Source organism: Taudactylus pleione, unplaced genomic scaffold, assembly GCF_031769625.1.
Source record: "Taudactylus pleione unplaced genomic scaffold, aTauple2 ptg000383l, whole genome shotgun sequence".
Taxonomy (NCBI): Eukaryota; Metazoa; Chordata; class Amphibia; order Anura; family Myobatrachidae; genus Taudactylus; species Taudactylus pleione.
In genome coordinates this window covers 403,384-430,471 of record NW_028284784.1, presented here as the reverse complement: position 1 = coordinate 430,471, position 27,088 = coordinate 403,384, and positions in this window count along the sequence as shown.

Genomic DNA, 27,088 nt, shown 5'->3' with positions numbered 1-27,088 from the left:
CTATGTCCTCGGCAATACTGCTCATCCCCACAACTACAGATGAATAAGAAACTGTGGAGGGTGGCTTCTCTGAAAGGTCAGGTGTATACATAGCAATACCACTCGTGGACCCACTTAGACTCTCCTCAGGGATTTCTCACATTTGTGTTTCAAAAAACACAGTTTGATCTACTGCCTTATTGGTTTTACATTTTTTTACACTTCTTCTATAGTCAGATTGAAAAGGTCTTTTATCATCACGAGAGGCACAAGATGCCTCACTGACAGTTGCAGAACCACCACTCAGAAATAAAGGGCAAAGCCTGAGCCTTTTCTTGCCACTACGTGTGGTGAATGGTATGTTGCCAATTTTCTGTTTTTCTGCAATAGTAGTAGTCTTTAGAGGGTTTTTTTGTCTTTACCCCTGTGAAATCTAAATTTTTTTGATTTCAGGTTCCCTAAGTTTTTAAAGCCTCTACGCCCTTGAGCATCAGCTTTAGATGATAGTGATGGACTTCCAGCCACTGCAGTGCTAGCATTTGCTTGCTGCTTCTGCTCTCCTCTCGGTTCGTTGTCGTGATCCATATTAATTTATCACTTTGAACTGAAATCACAGAGCTTGTATACACACAGTGTAAGGTCACGGAGCTAGTATACACACTGTGGGCTTATGCCCAGTAAAGTCACGGAGCTTGTATACACACAGTGGGCTAATACCCAGTCACAGAGCTTGTATACACACAGTGGGCTAATACCCAGTCACAGAGCTTGTATACACACAGTGGGCTAATGTCCAGTAAAGTCACGGAGCTTGTATACACACAGTGGGCTAATATCCAGTAAAGTCACGGAGCTTGTATACACACAGTGGGCTAATGTCCAGTAAAGTCACGGAGCTTGTATACACACAGTGGGCTAATGTCCAGTAAAGTCACGGAGCTTGTATACACACAGTGGGCTAATGTCCAGTAAAGTCACGGAGTTTGTATACACACAGTGGGCTAATGCCCAGTCACGGAGCTTGTATACACACTGTGGGCTTATGCCCAGTAAAGTCACGGAGCTTGTATACACACAGTGGGCTAATACCCAGTCACAGAGCTTGTATACACACAGTGGGCTAATACCCAGTCACAGAGCTTGTATACACACAGTGGGCTAATGTCCAGTAAAGTCACGGAGCTTGTATACACACAGTGGGCTAATGTCCAGTAAAGTCACTGAGCTTGTATACACACAGTGGGCTAATGCCCAGTAAAGTCACGGAGCTTGTATACACACAGTGGGCTAATGCCCAAGAAAATCATGTCCAGAGGCACAAAAAATCTCTCTAAATCCCTCTCTCCTAGTCCTCTCTCTCCTCCTAACCTAACATGCAGAGCGCGACTGAACAAATGGCGCCAAGTCCGGGTGCCGCCCCTTATATAGAGGCCGAACGTCACCCGGGTCTCATGAGAATCCGAGTCTCGCGAGAATCCGACGTCGGCCGGGTGACATTCGGCCTCGAGGTGGAATCCGAGTCAGGCGTGAACACCTGAACTTGCGTTCGGGTGGACTCGGAATCCCCTTGTTCGGAGCGGTTCAGATTCCACAGAATCCGAACCGCTCATCTCTAAAGTATACTGAGAGCCTTGACCAGCCTAAGGGTTACTGTGAGTTAGGGATGGACATCAGAAGCCCACCATCAAATGTTGGCTGGGATCAAAACTGTCAATGCAATGGTAATTAACCATCGCATCAAAAGTGTTAGAGTCTGTGGGGGTCATTCAGACCCGCTCGCGAGCGGCAGGACGCTCGCAAGCGGGTCGATGTTCCCCACTGCGCATGCGCACGACGGAGGGAGCTCCGTCGTGCGCATTCGCGAGACCCGGCGAGCGACGGGCTCACCATCGCTCCGGGTCTCGCACCAAAGGGGGCGTGCTGTCGATGTTGATTGACAGCACGCCCCCTTTGGTGGGCGTGCTGGGGGCGTGCCTGCCAGACGGAGGCGTTCCCATGGGAACGCCTACCGTCTGAAGCCAGCCCCACTGACATCACCAGTGATGTCAGTGGGAGTGATTTGGGCTCTGATAGAGCCAAAATCACTCCAGGGCTTGTGGCAGCGAGACCCTACCGCAGGGTCTCAGTCGCAAGCCCGATGGTCGCGATGGTCAAGACCATCGCGACCATCATCATGGACGCTCGCTATAGCTGTGGATGGTAACCCACAGCTATGTGAGCGTCCATGAGGACGCTCCAAAAAAAGGTAGGAGGGCCCTGATTCAGAGCAAGCGCTCTGGTCAGAGCGTTCAGCTCTGAATCAGGCCCAGTGTTTTTTGTGGACCCGGGGTGGTAACAGGAGTAGACACCGGAACAGGTTTAAACTGAAAGGTGGGTTGTTTAATGTGACTGTTGGTAGACATCTACTATATAAAAGCGAAAATTTGTCCTTCTGTCTTTCTATACAAATCCACAGTTTACAAGTCACGATTGCCAAATTTTACATACTAGTGTATTAAAACACGACCGAGGCAAGTAAAAAAATTTGAAATCGAAAATGAATTACTGTTAATTTGTAATTAATTAAAAAACACAATTTTGTCTGTATGCTCATTAGTGTGACTTATAGCTGCATTTATCAGGTTATTCTTGTTCTCGGCACTGTGTGTCTGTGTTCTTCTAAATGATACTGTCTATCTTATGTATTTCTGTCTGCTAAGATAACCCAATCACAGTAGTTCACATGGGATCCCTTATATGCTGTTATTTGTAACAGTATAATTTATTCATCTGTATTTACAGGTAGCAAGTGTGGAGACAAAACACCAGTAAGTGTGTAAAGGCCACATTCCCAAATACCAATGACAGTGGAAGTACATACATAGCTTTTTTTTAGGGGGGTTGTTGTTTTTTTTTCGGGCGGGATTGGGATATTAATAATGATAATAATAAAAAGTAAAACTAAATGTATACCCTTTATTGTTTTAATGTTTATTTATGCAGTATAGCGCCACCATATTATACAGTGCTTTACTTATCCTCCATGTACCACTCACCAACACACTAGAAAGTAGAGAGCAGAACAAAGGGACTATTACAGCTATCAGTGACCCAGTGCACAGCGCACACCAAAGTACGTATCGCTATGTTTTTTATTTGAACATATTATTTGAACATATTCTCCATGTAAACATGCTCCTTTTTTAACTATTGGCTCCATTAGGGCTGAATTATTTCAATGTATATCCGGTTATGCACAGGCCCGCCAAGAGCTGCGCCAAGCCCGGATAAAAAAGGGGCATGGCCTACTCGCGGCCCCCCTTAGCTTAAAAAAGTTTTGCAGCTGGCGCAGCGCACTGTCAAGGGAGGCTCGGTGAGCCCCCTCATCCTGGCACATAACCAGTGGGGGGCACAATCAGGTTGTTTGTTCCCCCACAGGCGTAGGAGACGGCTGTGGCTGCTTCTTATCAGCCGCGAGCAGTCACCCCGTGCAGCCCAGCACACAGCAGCGTGTGCTGGACTGCTGCTGAAGTAAGAGGGGGGAAGTGGTGCCGGACCTGGGCCCCTCCAGCAAGTCCCGGTAATTAGTACCCACCCCCCTCCGCCTCTCGGCGCTCCTGGTTATGCATTCAGACACCCCTGCACCGGTTCAGATGAAACCAACGTGAGGTGGTCCAGTTGGATCCTGGACAGATTTAAGGTCCCGGTAACACCTCCCGTTAGTGTACGCTGGGCAGAACTTTGACCCGAGATACCTGTTCTGAAACTTCCACCGGAGAGATTTGGACAAATTCATCACCGAGTCGTAACATTGGATCCCAGAGGACAAACTAGGGGGTTGAGGCCCTGGTCGGACCTTCTGTTGGTGTGCGTTGGCCAAAACTTTGAGCCAGGGTACCTGCTTTGAGCCTTCCACTGGATGGATTTGTATGAAAACTTCACAGAGGGGTGGCAATTGGTCTGGGATGCCAAATGGATTGGTTGGGGTCCTGGTCGGACTATACGGCGGAGAGTGCTGGGTAGAACTTTGACCCAGGTGGCTTGTTCTGGGGATTCCGATGGATGGATTTGGACGACATCACATAATAAAACTTACTAACTTTAAGATTTAAACTCGGGCAATGCCGAGTACTTCAGCTTGTGAACAATAAGATAAACTAAATTCCAGTAATAAACAAACTAATATATGTGGCAGGAGGGAACTGTAGTGAGTGGGAATAAACCAATGACCAGCATGGTGACAGAGATGAATGAGGTGAATCCACATAGACTGTCAGAGTGAAGTGGAAATCCTGGTATGCTGAATAGTGGCTGAGAGGGATATCCAGTAATGCTGGGAAGATGGCTGCGCACTAATGGGTTAACTGCGGAGACAGTTCAGGCAGGAGTGGGTCTGGTGGAAGGTGCATGACTAATCACCAGCGGAGTGCAAGGCAAGGCAGAGCGGTGCAGGCTATGCAGGGAGCCAGAGGCAGACAAGGAGCTAGGGCAAGCACCGGAGCACAGGTCTCAGGGTCAGGAGCGCAGGAACTCTCTCAAAGCTGACGTTGTGAACACATTGCACTGGCAACTACAAGGAGCACCAAACACCCTTAAGTACCCAGTAACAGAACGTGATAGGCCATAGAGAGAAGGTGACCCACAGATGATTGGCCTGCTATGTCACATGGGCAAAGACAACATGGTGGCGCCCAGACAGCTGTGACGCAAAGAGACACCACTAGACTTACCCTTGCCAGGATGGCCCAACACTGGCAGACCTTGCTTACACGCAATGCCAGTCTCCACACGCCAGCTCCCCCCACCAGAAGGACCACGCCACAGCGCCCTCACCGGTAAGGACCGCAAACCTCCACGCCGCAAAACCCGGGTCGTGACAAAAAGTACAAGATGAAAATAACTATTCATTTGGTATTTGCATGCGCAAAAGATCCTTCTTGCACATGCGCTATAGCTATATTTCATGGCTGGCAGGGGCGGCACTGGGGGCGGGACGGGGTGGGATTGGGGGTGGGGCAAGATGCCTGATGCTGAGAGCTGCAGGCAGGGACAGCGCAGCATTAAAAAAATAAAAAAGTAACCATCACAACCATTGAATCATCACCAATCGATGGCGGCAAACATCGGAATGCCGCCATCGAATGGTAAAAACACAAGAAAAACATTGATGGTCGGCAAACATCGACTATCGATGTCCATACCTACTGTGAGTTTTGTGGTAGAGAAAATTTAGAATATCATTCTGTCTCCCCAGGCATCCCCCATGTTCTCTCTTGCGCAATTTGAAAAAGGACATGTTTGTAGGAGGGTGCATATTCAGATTACAGGATCGGAATGTTGGGAATGCACATGGGCCCCCTCCTCTATTAAGACGCCCCTGTTACATATCATAGGTACAACAAACAATAAATAAATCTAGTGACCAAGGGTCACAACAAAATAATTATTGTATTTAGCACACATAATTAAAATTTACATATAAATGAGTTTTAATTTCACTGATCACTTTGCTAATGTGTAATTTTTTTAAATTTCATTCTGCATTCAGTTTTATAGCAATTAACCAGTTTATGTATCTATTCTATATAAGATTGATATAATTCTTTTATAGAATTTTTTTGGTGGGGGATGGGGGGGGACGACACACCGTTTTTCAATTTGCCCTGGGCGCCAAAAACCCTATTTACTCCACTGCCTATAAATAGTGGTAATTCTTTTCTATTTTGTATGCTGATCTGCGATATATATATAGCTCCAATTACCCATTCTGCCGACAGATTAAACCACATGAATGACCAAAGGGCCATGCCAGGTACATTTGAGAGGCACACATTTGGCACTGTATTGTTCGTGTGGTAGGAGCGGGTGCGCCATGGTTGGAGAGGGTGGGCTGCAGTTGGAACGGGTGGGCCCCCCACTTTTTGCAGAGTGTCCAGTCCCGGCGGTCCCCCTCTGATGGCGGCCCTGGCACTAAGATCTTCTGTATAATCCAAAAAACTTCTGTGACTTCACTTTAATAGATTGTTATCCTCAAACACGTGTGTGTGCCACACGCATAGAGCACTTCTTAGATAATAACTCACCCATGTCACACATGTTAAATGAAAGTCATGTCACAGTAAACAGTCGGCCCTGCAGAGAACACGGCACACCTGCATTTCACATGGAGAGTTATCGGTAGGAAGTGTGAGAAGGGAATCTGTGGGCGCCAGGGACTCGGAAACCAAAAACATTCAAAGTTTGCATTTCTCAGGATTTAGACTAGGAAAACACCGTTATACAAACATATATAATCAGCGTCCGTCCCACACCCATAACCAAGCCGGGCGAGTGTCAGAAACCAAACATGAACTAATGACCACTGTACTCTACATTGTATCTACTCCTAATGATTTGATTTTAAATGCCTCCGTACTCGACTCCAGTCTCCTGCTTAATCCAAAGTTAATGCAATGAAATATCAGCTCTTGTTTTACCCTTTAAAGAAAACTTTGCGCCAATAACATCTGTTTTGCTACTTGGCACCAGTGCTTGCCATGTTCCATTGGTATGAAAGAAATAGATGTATTTTACTCCATAATAAAATAATAATTGATTTTGATTACCACCTATGGAACTGATTTACTAACCTTTCCAGAATCTCTGTTCCTCTCACAGCCCTAGTGGAAAACCAGGGTGGTTCTTGGCTGTGTGGGTGGGACAACCAATTACAAGCCGCATTCATGAGAATTGTTACTGGTCCTAGCACTCACATTCCCATCTGCTGCCATCAAGGGAGCCGGGAGAGGGAGGAGCAGGTACTTATTACCCAGACCTGGGCTTGTTGGAGGAGCCTGGCTTAGGTCAGCTGCTAAGGGTGACATTGTCCTCCTTTGGATTGCTGTTGATGGGGACAAATGTTCCCCTATGCCGCCACTGGGAAAACCATTTTTACTTTTTTAGGGGGCAAGACCACGCCTCCCCAGATTTGGCCACACCACCTTGGCAGCACTGCCCACCATTACATATTGGAAAACCCGATGGATCAGTCAAATATTATTTGGATAAATCACGAGATGATGGCTGGACCAATGTGATTTGGTAAAAAAGTTTTCCAGGGAATTTTCAAAAAAATGTTTTAATCGATTCGTCCAACCGGTTTGATAATCGATCTGCATATTGATCTAGGCATCTAGTGCTGATGTAGAATTATCTTTCGCCTGGCAAGTATATCAGTGTCACTGAATGTCACTGAATGTCTTTCTGCCATTTCATCTTGGATGTCATCCCGCCACCTGAAACTTAATATTTCTAAAACAGAATTAATTAAATTTCCACCGGCCAATAACAGTTACCAACCTGATCTCTCTATCACTGTTGATAATTTCACAATCCACCCTGCCCCACAAGCTCATTGCCTTGGTGTCATCCTTGACTCTGAACTGTCCTTCATACCCCACATTGTCTCAAAATCATGTTAGATACATCTAAAAAATATATCCTAAATTCAGGAAGCAGCCGGGAAGCCAACGGACGCAATCCCGACCGCGGCCGGCGGTAATACATACCGATTCCCAAAACTCAACCATATCTCACACAAGTCACTGCAAAAACTCTGATCCATGTACTTAATATTTCCCACATTGACTATTGCAATACTGGTCTTCCCAAAAACAGGCTATCGGCTTTTACAATCCATTATAAATGCAGCTGCGAGGCTTATCTTCCTTGCCAAATGCTGCCCCGCTCTTTCAGTCCCTCCATTGGTTGCTGGTTTTCTACCGTATTCAATACAAAATACTTTTACTTACAAGTAAGGCTATTAACCAAACCACACCAACATACATCTCTTCACTCATCTCAAAATATCTCCCTACCCGACCTCTCTGCTCAGCACAAGATCTGCGTCTCTCATCCCCACGCATTACTTGCTCCCACTCACGGTTACAGGACTTTCTTAAGGCTGCAACCACTCTATGGAATGCCTTACCATGCACAATAAGATTTTCCTCTAGTCTCCTATCCTTCAAGCGTTCCCTGAAAACTCACCTCTTCAGGCAAGCTTATCAGATTCCAGAATCGCCCACATAACCTTCATAGCTTCCATATATAATTACATCCCCTTTCACAGTCCACACATAACCTCACACATGGTCTTTCTTTCACATTCTCCTGACATTTGGCCGACATTCCTGTGTGACTGGATCATGCAGCCCACCAGGAAACTGTGCATTCTGGCTGGACCAAAATTGCAATATATAGCACCTATCCTTGTGTATCAATGCCTATTTCCCTATAGATTGTAAGCTTGCGAGCAGGGCCTTCCTACCTATATATCTGTCTGTTATTACCCAGTTTTGTTCTATTAATTTTTACAATTGTAAAGCGCAACAGAATATGTTGCGCTATATAAGAAACTGTTAATAAATAAACAAATAAATAAATTACTATTACTGGTGTGCCCGTCAGATACTTCAACATGCAGTTGGCCAGCGTCACCCTCCTACCATTACAGTAGGGTCTACTATCGGGAATCAAGCATTAATGCAAACACCCCCAAACTCAGATAAATGCGTTACTTTTTCTTTACTGTTTAAAATAACATTTAGCTTGCATTTGAGCTCCTTTTAATTTGTGATAATCTAAAACAGATACAAAGAGATAAAACAGGACCCCCGGCTGGTAAACAGCTGTGATTATTTTGTGTAGCAACTGACCCTTGACACTAGCCGGTTGCGTTTCACCCCGATCGGAAGAAAAAACTCCAAGTTGCATTTTATGTGGTTTTGTAAAAGTATCTGCTGATGTTTATTTCTGAGTTTTTATAATGTTTATCCATTTTGGTTTTAGAAATGTATAAAGCATTTTAGATGAACTTTAAATAGCACTACCAGCCATCTGGAAGCATTGCATTTACATTCTTCCTACTAATAGCCCTGCTACTACTATCGATGATGTATTCCATTCCATAGAAATGTTTTCTTATACGTGATATATTAGTGCTCAGTAATAAAGAGGAACTATTAACGGCACACGTGCGGTTTACTGGCTTCTGGCTGCTGTTTAGAGAAATGATTTTGCAGTGACAGCAGGACGCATGATGTAAGCATAAACACTAGTCTGTAAATATGGCATGTTTTATGTGGGGTATAATCAGGGCCGGCCCGCCCGTTACGCGAACTACGCAGTTGCGTAGAGCGCAAGCCAGCAGAGGGCGCTGTGGTCACTAGCACCACAGTCCTTCCTGCACCCTAGCGCCGCTGCCAGACTCCTCCTCCTCTCCCCACCCCCTGCCCCTGCACTCCCCCCACTCCACCCCACCAGCCGTGACAGCAGGAGCTCACTCCTGAGCTCCGGCTCCCCCCCCGTGGGCACTCATGAAGTCTCTTCCATAGTTCCGAGGAGCAGCGGATGGATCGGGGCTAAAGGTAAGTATTGTGTGGTTTTCTGTGTGTGTGGGCATGGCACACTAACAGGGCATTACTACTGGGGGCACACTAACAGGGAGCATTAATACTGGGGGCACACTAACGGGGGGGGTTACTACTGGGAAAACAACAATGGGGGCATTACTACTGGGGGCACACTAATGGGGCATTACTACCATATAATACTTCTGTAACCTGGCGCTTCACCGCTGTTGGGGACATAGGTGTGCGCACATGGGACTCATTGTGGCCAGGCAGCTGCTGCCGGGATTCAGGGCCGGATTAAGTCTTGGGGGGATTTAAGACCATGGAACCCTCCCCCTCTTGTCAGCACCGCCCCTTGGCTATGTCCACTGTTTGTCTGTGTCTCCTCCTTCCGCACCTCCAGGAGGCAGCAGCAGCAAAGCAGATCCTTCCGGCATTCCTGCAATGGGGACAGACTCCGGAGCCTCCTCTCGGGTAGCGTGGGGACCTACAGATATGTGCAGTTGCATTTTTGCACCCACGACCCCATAGGATTGCATGGGGCGAACGCAGCGCGTGGCATGGCAGACCATGGCGCGGGCAGGCACGGCAAATCAAATGTCGCGACGCGTGCGTATGCTTGTAGGGCGTGTGGCAAGAATGCAAGAGGGCACATCTGTATTCTGCTCATCTCTAGTCTTCGCCACTAGCAGCAGCTCTCCCACCCAGCAGATGGCATCGCGGCAAGGCATTGGCTTATGGCCCTGTCTTACTCTCTTTTCCACTCCTCCCACTAATGGCCTCTACTCTATCTCCCAGCAAAACCCTTCCCATAGGTCCTTACATCCACCCTTCTGCTGCCCTATTGGTCACTTTCACCATACTGAATTTTGATTTGTTCATAACAGAGCTGTGGAAAGCAGCTGATTGGCCAGAGCGATGGAGGCTGAAGACAGGCAGAATTGTCACCGGACAGCAGCACCCGAGCTGGGTCAGAGCAGCTTCGGCTGGGGGATGGAGAACTGAGAGAAGTACTCGTCCCCTGTGCTCCCTCTTAATAATTATTCCCCCCCCCCCGGCGATGCTGAGGACAGATAAGGATAGTGCATTGTCTCAGGCCTGATTCACTACGGATCACAACTGCGAATGCAATAGTGATTACGCACACAGTTCAACTGCGATAGTATACTAATTCATTGCGATTGCTATGCCACCGCAGCACTACACAAGGACGCCCACTTTACCTTACACACATCCGTAATGTTTAGCAAAACTGTGAGCCATCAGTACAATCGAGTACCATCACAGCCTCTCGCACACTTGCACAAGCTCTGACCTTACCTCAAGCTGCGTATGCCGTCGCAGTGGCTAATTTATGAACGCCCCAGTAACGGCATTCAAACATACAGGCATGCCTGCGTTTCCCCAACCACCCTCCCATCACCAGCCACAAACAGTACTTCCTGTCAATTGCTCTGCGATGGGTCTGCGTAGCCACTGTGATCGCAGTCCCGATTGCAGTGGAGCCGATTGCGTGCATATAGGCAGTTGCGATCCTTGCTGAATCAGGGCCTGATTCGGACCCGCTCGCGAGCGCAGGACGCTCGCAAGTGGGTCAATGGTGACGAAGTGCGCATGCGCACGACGGAGGGAGCTCCGTCGTGCGCATGCACGAGACCCGGCGAGCGACGAGGAATTCATTGCTCGGGGACTCGCACCAAAGGGGGCGTGCTCTCGATGGTGAGTGACAGCACACCCCCTTTGGTGGGCGTGCCGGGGGAGTGGCTGCCAGACAGAGGCGTTCCCATGGGAACGCCTACCGTCTGAGTCCGGCCCCACTGACATCAGTAGTGATGTCAGTGGGAGTGATTTTGACTCTGATAGAGTCAAAATCACTCCAGGGCTTGTGGCAGCGAGACCCTACCGCAGGGTCTCATCACAAGCCCGATGGTCGCGATGGTCTTGATCATCGCGACCATCATCATGGACGCTCGCTATAGCTGTGGGTGGTAACCCACAGCTATGTGAGCGTCCATGAGGCCGCTCCATTTTCAGGTAGGAGGGCCCTGATTCAGAGCGAGCGTCCCTTTGTTCTATCTGGATTAATAAGAATTGGGAAGACTACTCTGTGGAATAACATGGTCATGAGTGATTACATGGGGCAGATTGTCTGGGGCATTATAAAGGAGAGACTATTGGGACATTATATGGGGTAACTGGTGGCACATGATATGGCAGAGACTGGTAGTACATGATATGGCAGAGACTGGTGGTACATGCTATGGGGGGAATTGGCTGAGACATGATATGGGAGAGAATGAAGGGACATGATATTGGGCAGATTGGCTAAGACATGATATGAGGGAGACTGGTGGGACATGATATTGGGCAGATTGGCTAAGACATGATATGGGGGAGAATGATGGGACATGATATTGGGCAGATTGGCTGAGACATGATATGAGGGAGACTTGTGGGACATGATATTGGGCAGATTGGCTGAGAAAGGATATGGGGGAAACTGGTGGGACATGATATTGGGCAGATTGGCACATACATGATATGGGGGAGAATGATGGGACATGATATTGGGCAGATTGGCTAAGACATTATATGGGGGAGAATGATGGGACATGATATTGGGCAGATTGGCTAAGACATGATATGGGGGAGAATGATGGGACATGATATTGGGCAGATTGGCAGATACAGGATATGAGGGAGACTTGTGGGACATGATATTGGGCAGATTGGCTGAGAAAGGATATGGGGGAAACTGGTGGGACATGATATTGGGCAGATTGGCACATACATGATATGGGGGAGAATGATGGGACATGATATTGGACAGATTGGCTAAGACATTATATGGGGGAGAATGATGGGACATGATATTGGGCAGATTGGCTAAGACATTATATGGGGGAGAATGATGGGACATGATATTGGGCAGATTGGCTAAGACATTATATGGGGGAGAATGATGGGACATGATATTGGGCAGATTGGCACAGACATGATATGGGGGAGAATGATGGGACATGATATTGGGTAGATTGGCTGAGACAGGATATGGGGGAGAATGATGGGACATGATATTAGGCAGATTGGCTGAGACATGATATGAGGGAGACTTGTGGGACATGATATTGGGCAGATTGGCTGAGAAAGGATATGGGGAAACTGGTGGGACATGATATTGGGCAGATTGGCACATACATGATATGGGGGAGAATGATGGGACATGATATTGGGCAGATTGGCTAAGACATTATATGGGGGAGAATGAGGGGACATGATAGTGGGCAGATTGGCTAAGACATGATATGGGGGAGAATGATGGGACATGATATTGGGCAGATTGGCTGAGACAGGATATGGTGGAGAATGATGGGACATGATATTGGGCAGATTGGCACAGACATGATATGGGGGAGAATGATGGGACATGATATTGGGTAGATTGGCTGAGACAGGATATGGGGGAGAATGATGGGACATGATATTGGGCAGATTGGCTGAGACAGGATATGGGGGAGAATGATGGGACATGATATTGGGCAGATTGGCACAGACATGATATGGGGAGAATGATGGGACATGATATTGGGCAGATTGGCTGAGACATGATATGAGGGAGACTGGTGGGACATGATATTGGGAAGAATGGCTGAGAAAGGATATGGGGGAAACTGGTGGGACATGATATGGGGGAGACTGGTAAGACATGATATTGGGCAGATTGGCTGAGACATGAAATGGGGGAGACTGCTGGGACATATTGGGCAGACTGGCTGAGACATGATATGGGGGAGTCTGTTGGGGCATGATATGGGGGAGGCTGCTGGTGCACGATATGGGGAGATTGTCTGAGACATGATATGGAGGATACTGTTGGGGCATGATATGGGGGGAGACTGCTGGCACATGATATTGGGCAGATTGGCTGAGACATGATATGGGGTAGACTGGTGGAACATGATATGGGGATATTGGCTGAGACATGATATGGGGGATACTGGTGGGACACGATATGGGGAGATTGGCTGAGACATGATATGGGGGAGCTTGGCTGAGACATGATATGGGGAGATTGGCTGAGACATGATATGGGGGAGAAAGGTGGTACATGATATGGGGAGATTGGCTGAGACATGATATGGGGGAGACTGGTGGAACACAATATGGAGAGATTGGCTGAGACATGATATGGGGAGACTGGTGGGACACGATATGGGGAGATTGGCTGAGACATGATATGGGGGAGATTGGCTGAGACATGATATGGGAGAGAAAGGTGGGACATGATATGGGGAGATTGGCTGAGACATGATATGGGGGAGATTGGCTGAGACATTATATGGGGGAGAAAGGTGGGACATGATATGGGGAGATTGGCTGGGACATGATATGGGGAGATTGGCTGGGACATGATATAGGGAGATTGGTTGGACATGATATGGGGAGATTGGCTGAGACATGATATGGGGATGATTGGCTGAGACATGATATGGGGGAGACTGGTGGGACACGATATGGGGAGATTGGCTGAGACATGATATGGGGAGATTGGCTGAGACATGATATGGGGAGATTGGTTGAGTGAGACATGATATGGGGAGATTGGCTGAGACGTGATATGGGGAGATTGCCTGGGACACAATATGGGAGACTGGTGGGACACAATATGGTGAGACTGGTGGGACACGATATGGGGAGATTGGCTGATACATGATAGAGGGGAGATTGGCTGAGACATGATATGGGGAGATTGGCTGAGACATGATATGGGGGAGATTGTTTGAGACATGATATAGGGGAGATTGGCTGAGAGATGATATGGGGGAGAAAGGTTGGACATGATATGGGGGATTGGCTGGGACACAATATGGGGAGATTGGCTGGGACACAATATGGAGAGACTGGTGGGACACCATATGGGGAGACTGGTGGGACACCATATGGGGAGTTTGGCTGAGACATGATATGGGGAGATTGGCTTAGACATGATATGGGAGAGACTGCTGGGACATATTGGGCAGATTGGCTGAGACATGATATGGGGAGACTGGTGGGACATGATATTGGACAGATTGAGACATGAAAAGGGGGAGACTGTTGGGGCATGATATGGGGGAGACTGCTGGCACATGATATTGGGCAGATTGGCTGAAACATGAGATGGGGGAGACTGGTGGAACACGATATGGGGAGATTGGCTGACACATGATATGGGGAGACTGGTGGGACACGATATGGGGAGATTGGCTGAGACATGATATGGGGGAGATTGGCTGAAGCATGATATGGGGAGATTTCTGAGACATGATATGGGGGAGAAAGGTGGGACATGATATGGGGAGACTGGTTGGACACGATATGGGAGACTGGTGGGACACAATATGGGGAGACTGGCTGAGACATGATATGGGGGAGACTGGTGGGACATGATATGGGGAGATTGGCTGAGACATAATATGGGGGAGACTGGTGGGACATGATATGGGGAGATTGGCTGAGACATGATATGGGGGAGATTGTCTGAGACATGATATAGGGGAGATTGGCTGAGACATGATATGGGGGAGACTGGTGGGACATGATATGGGGAGATTGGCTGAGACATGATATGGGGGAGACTGGTGGGACATGATATGGGGAGATTGGCTGAGACATAATATGGGGGAGATTGGCTGAGACATGATATGGGGAGATTGGCTGGGACATGATATGGGGAGATTGCCTGGGACACAATATGGGAGACTGGTGGGACACAATATGGGGAGACTGGTGGGACACGATATGGGGAAATTGGCTGATACATGATATAGGGGAGATTGGCTGAGACATGATATGGGGAGATTGGCTGAGACATGATATGGGGGAGATTGTCTGAGAAATGATATAGGGGAGATTGGCTGAGACATGATATGGGGGAGAAAGGTGGGACATGATATGGGGGATTGGCTGGGACACAATATGGGGAGATTGGCTGGGACACAATATGGGGAGAATGGTGGGACAACATATGGGGAGACTGGTGGGACACCATATGGGGAGTTTGGCTGAGACATGATATGGGGGAGATTGGCTGAGACATGATATGGGGGAGACTGCTGGGACATATTGGGCAGATTGTCTGAGACATGATATGGGGGAGACTGGTGGGACATGATATTGGACAGATTGTCTGAGACATGATATGGGGCAGACTGTTGGGGCATGATATGGGGGAGACTGCTGGCACATGATATTGGGCAGATTGGCTGAAACATGATATGGGGGAGACTGGTGGAACACGATATGGGGAGATTGGCTGAGACATGATATGGGGGAGATTGGCTTAGACATGATATGGGGAGATTGCTGAGACATGATATGGGGGAGAAAGGTGGGACATGATATGGGGAGACTGGTTGGACACGATATGGGGAGATTGGCTGAGACATGATATGGGGGAGATTGGCTGAGACATGATATGGGGAGATTGCTGAGACATGATATGGGGGAGAAAGGTGGGACATGATATGGGGAGACTGGTTGGACACGATATGGGGAGATTGGCTGAGACATGATATGGGGGAGATTGGCTGAGACATAATATGGGGAGATTGGCTGAGACTTGATATGGGGGAGAAAGGTGGGACATGATATGGGGAAATTGGCTGAGACATGATATGGGGGAGATTGGCTGAGACATGATATGGGGGAGACTGGTGGGACATGATATGGGGAGATTGGCTGAGACATGATATGGGGGAGACTGGTGGGACATGATATGGGGAGATTGGCTGAGACATAATATGGGGGAGACTGGTGGGACATGATATGGGGAGATTGGCTGAGACATGATATGGGGAAGATTGGCTGAGACATGATATGGGGAGACTGGTGGGACACAATATGGGGAAACTGGTGGGACACGATATGGGGAGATTGGCTGAGACATGATATGGGGGAGATTGGATGAGACATAATAAGGGGAGACTGGCAGGACCTGTGGACCTTATTTAGAGTTGTACGCTATGCCAACATTTTCGTAGTTGGGTGATTATCGTCTGTCTGCTCATGCGTCATGGTACATTACCGTAGTCACTCACAGCGAGTATTTATTTGCTGAATGATTCACAGTCAGGAAGCGTTTGGGGGTTGTAATGGAAAGCGTTGGCTAAAAGCGCAGGCGTCTCACGGGAGAGCGTCACATTATTCATATGCTGTAAACACGGCTACAGCGTCTCATTTCTGACAGCCATTCTGCACATCCAAAGGGTTACTCAGGACTGCTAACATCAAATGGTCTACAGCCAGCGGCGGCTCATACCTTCAGATTTTTTTGGGGCTGTTGCTTCACGGGATTCTTTATTATGACATCAGTCAGACTGACGATTGACTATGGGGGGAATCCGACTGCGGGCGGGATTTTTAAAAAACTATTCAGCTATTCAACAAGGTAACAGCTCTGCAGCACCTGACACAGGTAAGATCTGCACTGTCTGCGAGTGATGCAGCGTCATGGTACACAGATGCTTAGATCTCCAATGGCGTCTCACTACATACAGTATCCCTCACATGTTTCTGCACAGCGGCTGTACATGGGATCGCAGTGACAATAGCGCGCGGCTCAGACTTTGGGCCTGATTCAGACCCGGTCGCGAGCGCTGAGCGCTCGCAACCGGGTCGACGGTGGCCCACAGCGTATACGCACGACGGAGCCGACTCCGTCGTGCGCATGCGCGTGACCCGGCTAGCGACGGGCACTCCGTCGCTCCGGGTCTCGCACCAAAGGGGGCGAGCTGTTGATGTTCAGTGACAGCTCGGCCCCACCAAACGGGCCGGGGGGGGTGGCTGCCCAAACGGAGGCGTTCCCATGAGAACGCCTACCGTTTTGGGGGCGGCCCCACTGACAATCCTACTGCGGGCGGGATTTTAAAAAAACTATTCAGCTATTCAATAAGGTAACAGTGGAGAGCTTCCAGCTCTGTTAGAGCTGAAAGCTCTCTGGGGCTTGCGATGGGCGAGACCCTACCACAAGGGTCTCGTCGCAAGCCCGAAGGTCGCGATGGTCTTGACCTTCGCGACCATCAACCTGGCCGCTCGCAATAGCTGTGGGTGGCCACCCACAGCTATGCAAGGGGCCAGGGGGCCACTCCAAAAAAAAAAAAGCCTGGCCCTGATTCAGAGCGAGCGGCTCTGAATCAGGCCCTTAGGTCCTATATTGCTATAATATACAGGTGACATACACACAGGAAACCTGCTCCTTCTACTGTACATTAGGAGAATATAGGAAAAACGGGATGTAGTTAAAATGCTGACGGCCGGGGTGCCGTCTGTTGAAATCCCGGCATCGGAATCCCGACCCGGGATTTAACATAGGCAGCTAAATCCCGACGCTAGCCCACAGACCGATGCCAGAATCCTGACAGATGGCATCCCGGTCGAAGGTACAGTAAGCTGGGATTTCCTTAGCTGATAGCCGCGGGGGTGGGGGTTTAGCTTTAGGGAGGGTTAGAGTTAGGCTTTGGGGGGGAGGTTAGGGTTAAGCACCCCTGGGTGGAGGTTAGGGATAGGCACCTAGAGGGGAGGGTTAGGTTTAGGTGCTAACAGGGAGGGTTAGGGTATGGGTGGCGAAGGTTAGGATTAGGGTGCTAGAAGGGAGGGTTATGGGGAGAAGGGGGGAGGGTTAGGTTTAGGTACTAATGGGGAGGGTTGGGTGTGGGGTGGCGAAGTTTACGATTAGGGTGCTAGAAGGGTTAGGGGGAGAAGGGGGGGGTTAACATACTTACCCAAGCCCTGCCGGGATCCTCAGCATCGGGATGCCACTGTTGGCATTTTGACAGCAGGCATCCCGACTGCTGGAATATCATACCCAGCCCTTGGAAATCAGTACCTGGTATTCAAACATCACACTGTAATAGACAATTTTATTGCAAAAAAAGGATATTGTAGAATATAGTTTTGTTAAGGAATCGCTGTCAGATGGAGCCGTCTGAAATTATGTCTTCTCCAAATACAAATGGCTGTACTCAGGTGCCACCACAGAATGCCATGGGCAGTCATACCAGCCTTATTCTGAGGTGGATGCTCCGGCGGCTGCTTTTTGTTACTACGTTTGATAAGCTTGGTAAGTGGTTTGATGTAGGACAGATGTGCAGCCGATGTGTAACCGATGTTTCGTACATAAGCAGGGGATGTGAGATGCCAGTTGTGGGGGTCTCTGGGCCTGATTCTGACCCGCTCGTGAGCACTGAGCGCTCTTAAGCGGGTCGATGGTGCCCTAGTGCACATGCGCACGACGGAGGGAGCTCCGTCGTGCGCATGCGCGAGACCCGAATAGCAACGGCCAAGCCAAGCTGTCGATGGTGAGTGACAGCACGCCCCCTTTGGTGGGCGTGCCGGGGGCATGGCTGCCCAGACGGAGGCGTTCCCATGGGAACGCCTACCGTCTGGCAGTGGGAGTGCTTTTGGCTCTGATAGAGCCAAAATCACTCCTGGGCTTGCGGCAGCTAGACCCTACCGTAGGGTCTCGTCGTAAGCCCGATGGTCGCGATGGTCAAGACCATCGTGACCATCTTTTTGGCCGCTCGCATAAGCTGTGGGTGGCCGCTCCAATAAGAGGTAGGAGGGCCCTGATTCAGAGCGAGCGCTCTGGTCAGAGCGTCCGGCTCTGAATCAGGCCCTCTGTGCACAGGACATCAGCTAAAGCATTAGCATCGTTTTGCAAGTTCGCTGTGTACGGAATTGCAGTTGCGACAGGATTTGCGTGCACCTCTCAAGCAGGTCCAATGTCAACATTATGTCAGTGTTGACATTGTGAATGTCAACATGTTGACATTCAGACCATGTTGACATTATCAATTTCAACATTCACACCATGAGCCGTATTCAATTTGAGCGGACCCGCGATACTTTTCCGCCTCCTGGACTTTTCGCCTACATCGCGTGTTTTGTAGGCGGAAAAGTATCACGCGCGTGTACCCGTATTCAGTTTGAAACAGGCGAAAAGTCCTGTCAGAAATGGGGAAATCTGCCTGACACCCCCCAAAAGATGCTCTGATATGGGGGTTACCTATGGTACCCCCCGATTTGGCTTGCTGAAGGTTTTTGATATTTTTAAACTGACTCAATAGCTGCTAAATAGCGAATAGTATTCAGGTGTATTTTTTGCAGAAAATAACTTATCCCAGCAAATTTGGGGTACTTGAAAATGGGGGTCAGCATATTTTAAAATTGCTAAAGTGAAGTTGAAAAAAATCTTGAAAAATCCACCTTCCGTAAGCCCCTGCAATGAAAAAAAAACACCTGGGGCATACTTGGGGACCCCCCCAGAGTCAAGTTCGCTAGTTTTTATCTTTGTCCCCCAACATTTTTTTCACCCCCAAATTCAAAGTGATTTTTTGGGGTGTCCTTAAGTGTTTTTTTTTTTACATTTTCACACAGTTTACCTTTGGGGGACTGTCTGAAGGCTGCAGGGGGTTCCCACAATGTTGCACCCCAAAACCCCAATTCTGCACTTTTTTCCGCCTGCTATTCATAGGCGAAACTTTTCCGCCTATTACATTGCATCGACTTCCGCCTAGACAGAAAGTCTTCTAAACTGAATACGGCGGAAAGTCAAAACAGGCGAAAATGACATAATCGGCGAAAAAGGATCGCGGAAACGAACTTTTCGCCTCAAATTGAATACGGGCCCATGTCGATATTTTGGTGTCGATATTATGACTACATACTGCCTGAAGCAGGTGTCCAATTTGCATCCGCACACCCTAATCGATCACGGAAGCCGGCATACACGCCCATGACACAGAACAGTTCCGCGTGTTCACACGGTCACCCCCCCAGTTACCACCAGGATACGCCTATATTTTGGATAGTGTGTGCCATAGTCAGACAGATGAATCTGTATGCTCTAGCGGTCTCTATCTATGTGCTTATACCTGATCCGGCTCATGCCCAGGTGCTGAATTCTTAGGCGCATGTGCAGCGAGATACGCCTGCACTCACATTTCCACTTGCAGCTGCCCCAGATTCAGGCCTAGTGACTTCACATGGCACAGAGGGGGCACAGGGGCCGCAAAGGTGGGCTGAGTGGGGACGTGGAGGCACAATTGCTTTATCATTGCCCCGCCCCCGATAAACAGTACAGGGAGAACAGGTATTCTATAGCAAGGGACGGGGCTACAGTGACGCTGTTCAGCGCCAATCACATCATCGCCTCCCCCACCAGACTGCCCACTTGTGCTCTGTATATGGGCGGCTGGTGGGTTCGGGGGGAGAGAGGTCAGCTGGTGGGGGTGCGGACGGCTAGAGGAGGGTTTGGGAAACTTGCCATCTTTACAGGTTCCCGAGAGGGCCAACCGTTTTTTTGGAGCCTCCCAACCGTTTCGGGAGAGTAGGTAAGTACTGTGGGCCTGATGAGACCCGCTCGCAAGCGGGTCGATTGTTAGGCAGTGCACATGCCGCTGCATGTGCGTGAGCCCCGGAGCAAGCGAGAAGTCACTCGCTCCGGTGCTCGCATCCAAAAGGGGCGGCTGTCGATGTTGATCGACAGCTCGCCCCGTTTGGTAGGCGGGCCGGGGGGGGGGTGGCTTGCCAAACAGAGGCGTTCCCGAGGGAACGCTTGCCATTTGGGAGCGGCCCCACTGACATCATTAGAGCCAGAAGCTCACTGGGGCTTGCGGGAACGAGACCTTACCACAAGGGTTTAGTTGCAAGCCCGATGGTCGCGATGCTCGCGACCATCACCTGGCCGGTCACAAAAGCTGTGGGTGGTCACCCACATTTATGCAAGAGGCCAGGAGGCCGGGTTTAAAAAAACGCGGCCGCCCTGATTCAGAGTGAGCTCACGCTTTTTGCATGCGGCTCTGAATCAGGCCCTGTATGTGTAACATATGAGTTGCTTTAATTGTTTTGGAATACGGGAGTTTCCTGGACATACTGGGGTAGTCTGCATTTGTGGCTATAGGAAGACTTCTGTATTAGGGTTCATAAGCACAGCCGTGCACCCCGAGACAGGACGTACCATGGGCAGGTGACAAGGACCCTTAAACACCCCTCTTTGTGACACAGGGGTCTCACATTTTGGGGGTGGAAACAGGTTTAATAGGATCTTAGGCATATTCTGTATTCCATTCCCGCAGACAAGCCCCTTAGCAAGGTGTGGCGGTAACACTCTATACATTGGTCAATATTGACTTGTAGCCGCAACTACTGAAAGACAAATTATTACATTTTGACAAACACTGAGAGAACCCAACAGAAGAACTACAATGAGAATCTGAAGGAGTGTCTGCAGTGCACAGAGATTGCCTATTGTACCTACAGAAATGTCCCATACACTCATAGTACAATGTATTTAGAAATATTGTAAGTTACCAGCTCTTAATAAACTATTAAGAGTTAACAAAGTAACCGGGAGCACTTTAAAAACAGTAACCACATTCACATTAGTCAAAGCCTTATTTCACAACTCTATTGTAAATGCTGCTCCCCAACGAGTAAACGGCCCCATACATCAGAGATTGAGGACCTCATTCAGAGCCGGTCGCACAGAGCGTGCGGTCGGTCTGAATGAGGGGAGGACCTCTTGAATTTTCAAGACGTCCTCCTTTGCGGTGGTAAGGCTGTGGGTTAACACCCACAGCCTTACGACCGCCTAAGGTGATGGTCGCGATGGTCAAGACCATCGCGACCATCGGGGCTTACGACGAGATCCTAGGGTGGGGTCTCCCTTGTCGTAAGCCCCGGAGAGCTTTCGGCTCTGTCTGAGCCGGAAGCTCTCCACTGACATCACTAGTGATGTCAGTGGGGCCGCCCCCAAACGGTAGGCGTTCCCATGGGAACGCCTCCGTTTGGGCTGCCACCCCCCTGGCCCGCCTTCCAAACGGGGCGAGCTGTCAATCAACATCGACAGCTCGCCCCCTTTGGATCGAGACCCGCTACGACCGGCGCTGTTGGTCGTAGCGGGTCTCACGCATGCGCACGACAGCGCCGTCGTGCGCATGCTCTGTGGGGGGCCATCGACCCGGTCCGAGCGCATCGGCGCTATCGACCGGGTCTGAATGACCCCCTGATTGTGGATAAAAATCTTCCCCTTTTTCAATCGATTGCAGATTGCAGAATTGCCACAATCGATTGAAAAAGGGAAAGATTTTTATACACAATCGATTGCAAATTGCACGATTGCTGCAATCAATCTCTGATGTATGGGGGCCTTCACTCTGAATTTACTCAGAACAAAAACAGACAACTCTAAAAGTAGGTGGGATAATAACCCACCAAATGGGTGCCCATTGAATACTAATATATTACAACACAGGTGTGTAGATTAAACTTAAATACAAACTTTAATCGTTTTTAATCAATTTAAAATCGATCTCAGCATCGATGTTTATTTTCTGGGGCTAAATCACACATTTACTAATACTTAAAAAACTAATTCAAAAATTGACTGTTAGTAAATGTGTGATTTAGCCCCAGAAACACAACATTAATTTTAATCGATTAAAATCTACCTTTAGTAAATATATCTCGTAGTCTATTCATTTCTGAAGTGGTTTAACCAATTTCGTACTGCTTCCGCGAAGAGTAATAAGAAATAATTACAAAAAAAGCACCGCTATTATATAAGCCTAAAAGGTAACAAACACCATCTTCTATTTCACACTGTACAGAGGGCCTGATTCAGAGCCGCTCGCTCTGAATCAGGGCCTGTCTTATTTTTTTTAAGAACAGCCTCCTGGCTGCTTGCATAGCTGTGGGTGACTACCCACAGCTATAGCGAGCGGCCATGATGATGGTCGTGATGGTCAAGACCATCGCGACCATCGGGCTTGCGACGAAACCCTTGTGGAAGGGTCTCGTGGCCGCAAGCCCCAGAGAGCTTTCGGCTCAAACAGAGCCGAAAGCTCTCCCACTGACATCACTTGTGATGTCAGTGGGGCCTGCCCCAGACCGTAGGCGTTCTCATGGGAACGCCGCCATCAGGGCAGCCAGCCTCCCGGCCCGCCCACCAAAGGGGGCGTGCTGTCACTCAACATCGACAGCACGCCCCCTTTGGTGTGAGACCCGAGCGACGGATTGCCCGTCGCTATCCGGGTCTTGCGCATGCGCACAACGGAGCCGGCTCCGTCGTGCGCATGCGCTCTGGGCCACCATCAACCCGGTTGCGAGTGCTCAGCGCTCACGACCAGGTCTGAATCAGGCCCAGTATGTCTAAATGACAACAGTAATATGATTTGCAAAACTTTAGTAACCATTTTCTGTTGCTTTACAGTGGTGAATTATCAGGGGTGTCCCCCCGTTTAGTGTCAGATGGGCCAATTCCCCACCAAAATAAAGTGATTTCTATGTATTCAGGGTGGATGCGACCGTTGCGCTCGGTCTACGCTCTCATCTTTACTAACCAGGCACTTATGCTTCATGAATCAAAGACCATTTCCATTTTTATTGTTTAGAATCCAATCATGCTGACTTGATTTACTTAACGAGGCACCAAAGAGCTGTATTCAGGAGACAATTTAAAAGTTGAAAACAGACTTACAGGGCAATTCAATTTGGAGCGAAAAGCAAGTGTTTGCGATAATTTCGCACCGATGACGTCATTTTCGCTGGTTTTGGTTTTACACCGTATTCAATTTCAAAGAGTTTTCGCAGGTTCGAAAAGTCTTTTGAAAAAAACGGGGATACGTTTTCACCACTGAATAGGTGGCGAAAAAAAGTGCAGAATTGGGGTTTAGGGGTGCAGGCTTAAAAAAAATAGCCTGCACCCCTGGGAATGACATTTTAAAAATAACTGTGTCAAAAAAAGTTTAAGAAAAAAAATAGGGACACTCCAAAAAAATTATTTTAAATTTGGGGTGCAAAAAAAATGGTAAAAAAGGGCTTAAAAATAGGGAAATAGGTTCAGGGCTATTCTGCAAATATGCGGCAGGTGTATTCTAGAATAGGCTATTAGCGGCAGGTGTATTCTAGAATAGGATATTAGCGGCAGGTGTTTTCTAGAATAGGTTATTAGCGGCAGGTGTATTCTAGAATAGGTTATTAGCAGCAGGTGTATTATGGAATAGGCTATTAGCGGCAGGTGTATTCTAGAATAGGTTATTAGCGGCAGGTGTATTCTAGAATAGGCTATTAGCGGCAGGTGTATTCTAGAATAGGCTATTAGCGGCAGGTGTATTCTAGAATAGGTTATTAGCGGCAGGTGTATTCTAGAATAGGCTATTAGCGGCAGGTGTATTCTAGAATAGGTTATTAGTGGCAGGAGTATTCTAGATTCGGCTATTAGCGGCAGGTGTTTTCTAGAATAGGTTATTAGCGCAGGTGTATTCTAGAATAGGTTATTAGCGGCAGGTGTTTTCTAGAATAGGTTATTAGCGCAGGTGTATTCTAGAATAGGTTATTAGCGGCAGGTGTTTTCTAGAATAGGTTATTAGCGCAGGTGCATTCTAGAATAGGCTATTAGCGGCAGGTGTTTTCTAGAATAGGCTATTAGCGGCAGGTGTTTTCTAGAATAGATTATTAGCGGCAGGTGTATTCTAGACTAGGCTATTAGCGGCAGGTGTATTCTAGACTAGGCTATTAGCGGCAGGTGTATTCTAGAATAGATTATTAGCGGGAGGTGTATTCTAGAATAGATTATTAGCGGGATGTGCATATTTGCAGAATTTAAAAAAAAAGACTTTAGGGACTTAAACATATGCTAGTACCCATTTTCATGTACCCCAAATTTGATGGGACCACTTAAAAAAACGAAAAAAATAACCTAAGTGCTCTTCTGCATCACTTCTTCAATGTCGGGAAAGAAACACCTGCCGCGGCTATTTAAATCCCCGACTTTCATTTGCAGGCTAAAACGGGGGTACCCGTAGTGATCCCCCATGTTTTTACAGCTTTAGGGGGAGTCCTACAATTTATTCCAGGAAAATTTAGTATTTTTCGCAGATCCCACTTCGCCGGGTCCCGTTTTCGTAGCTTTTATATTGAATACGGGGATAAAGCGGGCGCGCGCCCAATACTTTATCCCAGGAAAATCTCCGACGTGGAGCGAAAAGTCCAGCACGGACTTTTCGCTCCCATATTGAATACCCCTGTTTATTTGTAATCACAAAAGGTCTCTGCTGGTGGTTCCTGTCACCGGATTACACCGTCGGTAGCCAATGCTGGTGCTCACTGCCCTCCGATCACTATTGCTATCATTATTTATTTTTCTGTCTTACAATAAAAATTCCTAATAACATCTATAAATGTATTTATTTATTAACTTAATCTGCAGCCCGGGCTTCCAGTACAGCTATGCAGGGGCGTATTAATGCTCGAAGGGGTCCGTGTGAAGTGGGCCACCTCCTCTGGGCACCCCCCCCCCCAGAAATGAATCTGACCTTGTGCTGGCAAGCAGGTCACCCCTCCTCCAGCTTCCCAGTGGTATTCAAGAAGATGGATTATGCACATAAGAGACCCTTTGTTTTCACTACACAGCGCCATCCTTCTACAGATGGCGCCACTGGGGGTGGGGGGGGACCCACTTGCTGGCACAAGGTAAGTATACTCTAGGTACAGGGTGTGCGGTGAGGGGCCCCTCTGCATATCTTACAAAATAAATACACCTATTTGCAGTCACATGTGTAGAGAAGGTACCAGAACACAAAATGTTAAGGGTCTGCTCAGGGGCGTTTCTAGTAAAGAGGGAGCCCATGTGCAGTCTCCGACATGGGTCCCCTCCTCTACACCCGGCGGCCGGCAGTGCACTGAGCTGTGTGTGGCCAGCACCGGAGTTATAGACTCTAGGCACTAGAGTGTGCCCAGAGTCTATAGTGTATGCACAGGTCACCGGGAAAATGGCTGTGGCGGCCATTTTCCCTGTACTGCGCATGCGCAAACGACCACAGCTATGCGAGCGGCCAAGAGGCCGCTCCAAAAAAAAAAAAACCCGGCCCTGATTCAGGGTGAGCGCTCTGTCCGAACAACCGGGTCTGAATCAGGCCCAGAGTGAGATATCTCTCTCAACTGTGAACCTGAACAAACTATGTTGCAATGCAAGGGGTGTAAATACATACATTTCTTTTACATGTGGGGTAAATACTGGCTGCTTTTGCATGTAGCCCACAAATACTGCACAGCTTTATTGTTACTCTACAATTTAGATGTCAGTTTGGAAACACTCCTCCCAAATCTAAATCTCTCTGCACATTTAAAATCTGCCCCCCCTGCAGTGCAGCATGGTGTCACCAAGATGATCAGTTGAGAGAGAGATCTCTCTCTATTCCCAAGTCTGAATCAGGCCCTGTATACGTCTGTGTCCGGCAAGCTGACAGATTTGCGTCACACTGTAATTCCGTCACGCTGTCATGTTATTATAGACGTGCACAAGGGGTCACCATGTGTGGCCCTTACCTAGAGGCATGGAAATAGAGGGGACCCCAGCTATATCTGGCCTATATACAGTAGCACTGCATTGTCAGATACAGTACATGGAATTACATTTTAGAAACTACATTACAAGGATCTCTTAATAAAGTGTCTAGGACGGGGAAGGTGAAAAAAACGTGTCTAATCCGAGCTGCCAAGTTCTAGTTCCTATTTTTCTCTTGTGATTTATGAGAGTATATATTTAGAAAATTACTTGGCACCGAATAAACATGTAGGTTATCTCCAAGCTTTGCATTTGATTTGCATTTAAATGGTAATATTAAATACCCGTGTATTTGTCCACGTCCACGGTTTAGTCGTTCAGTCAGAGTCCCCATTGGAATGCCCAGTTTTAC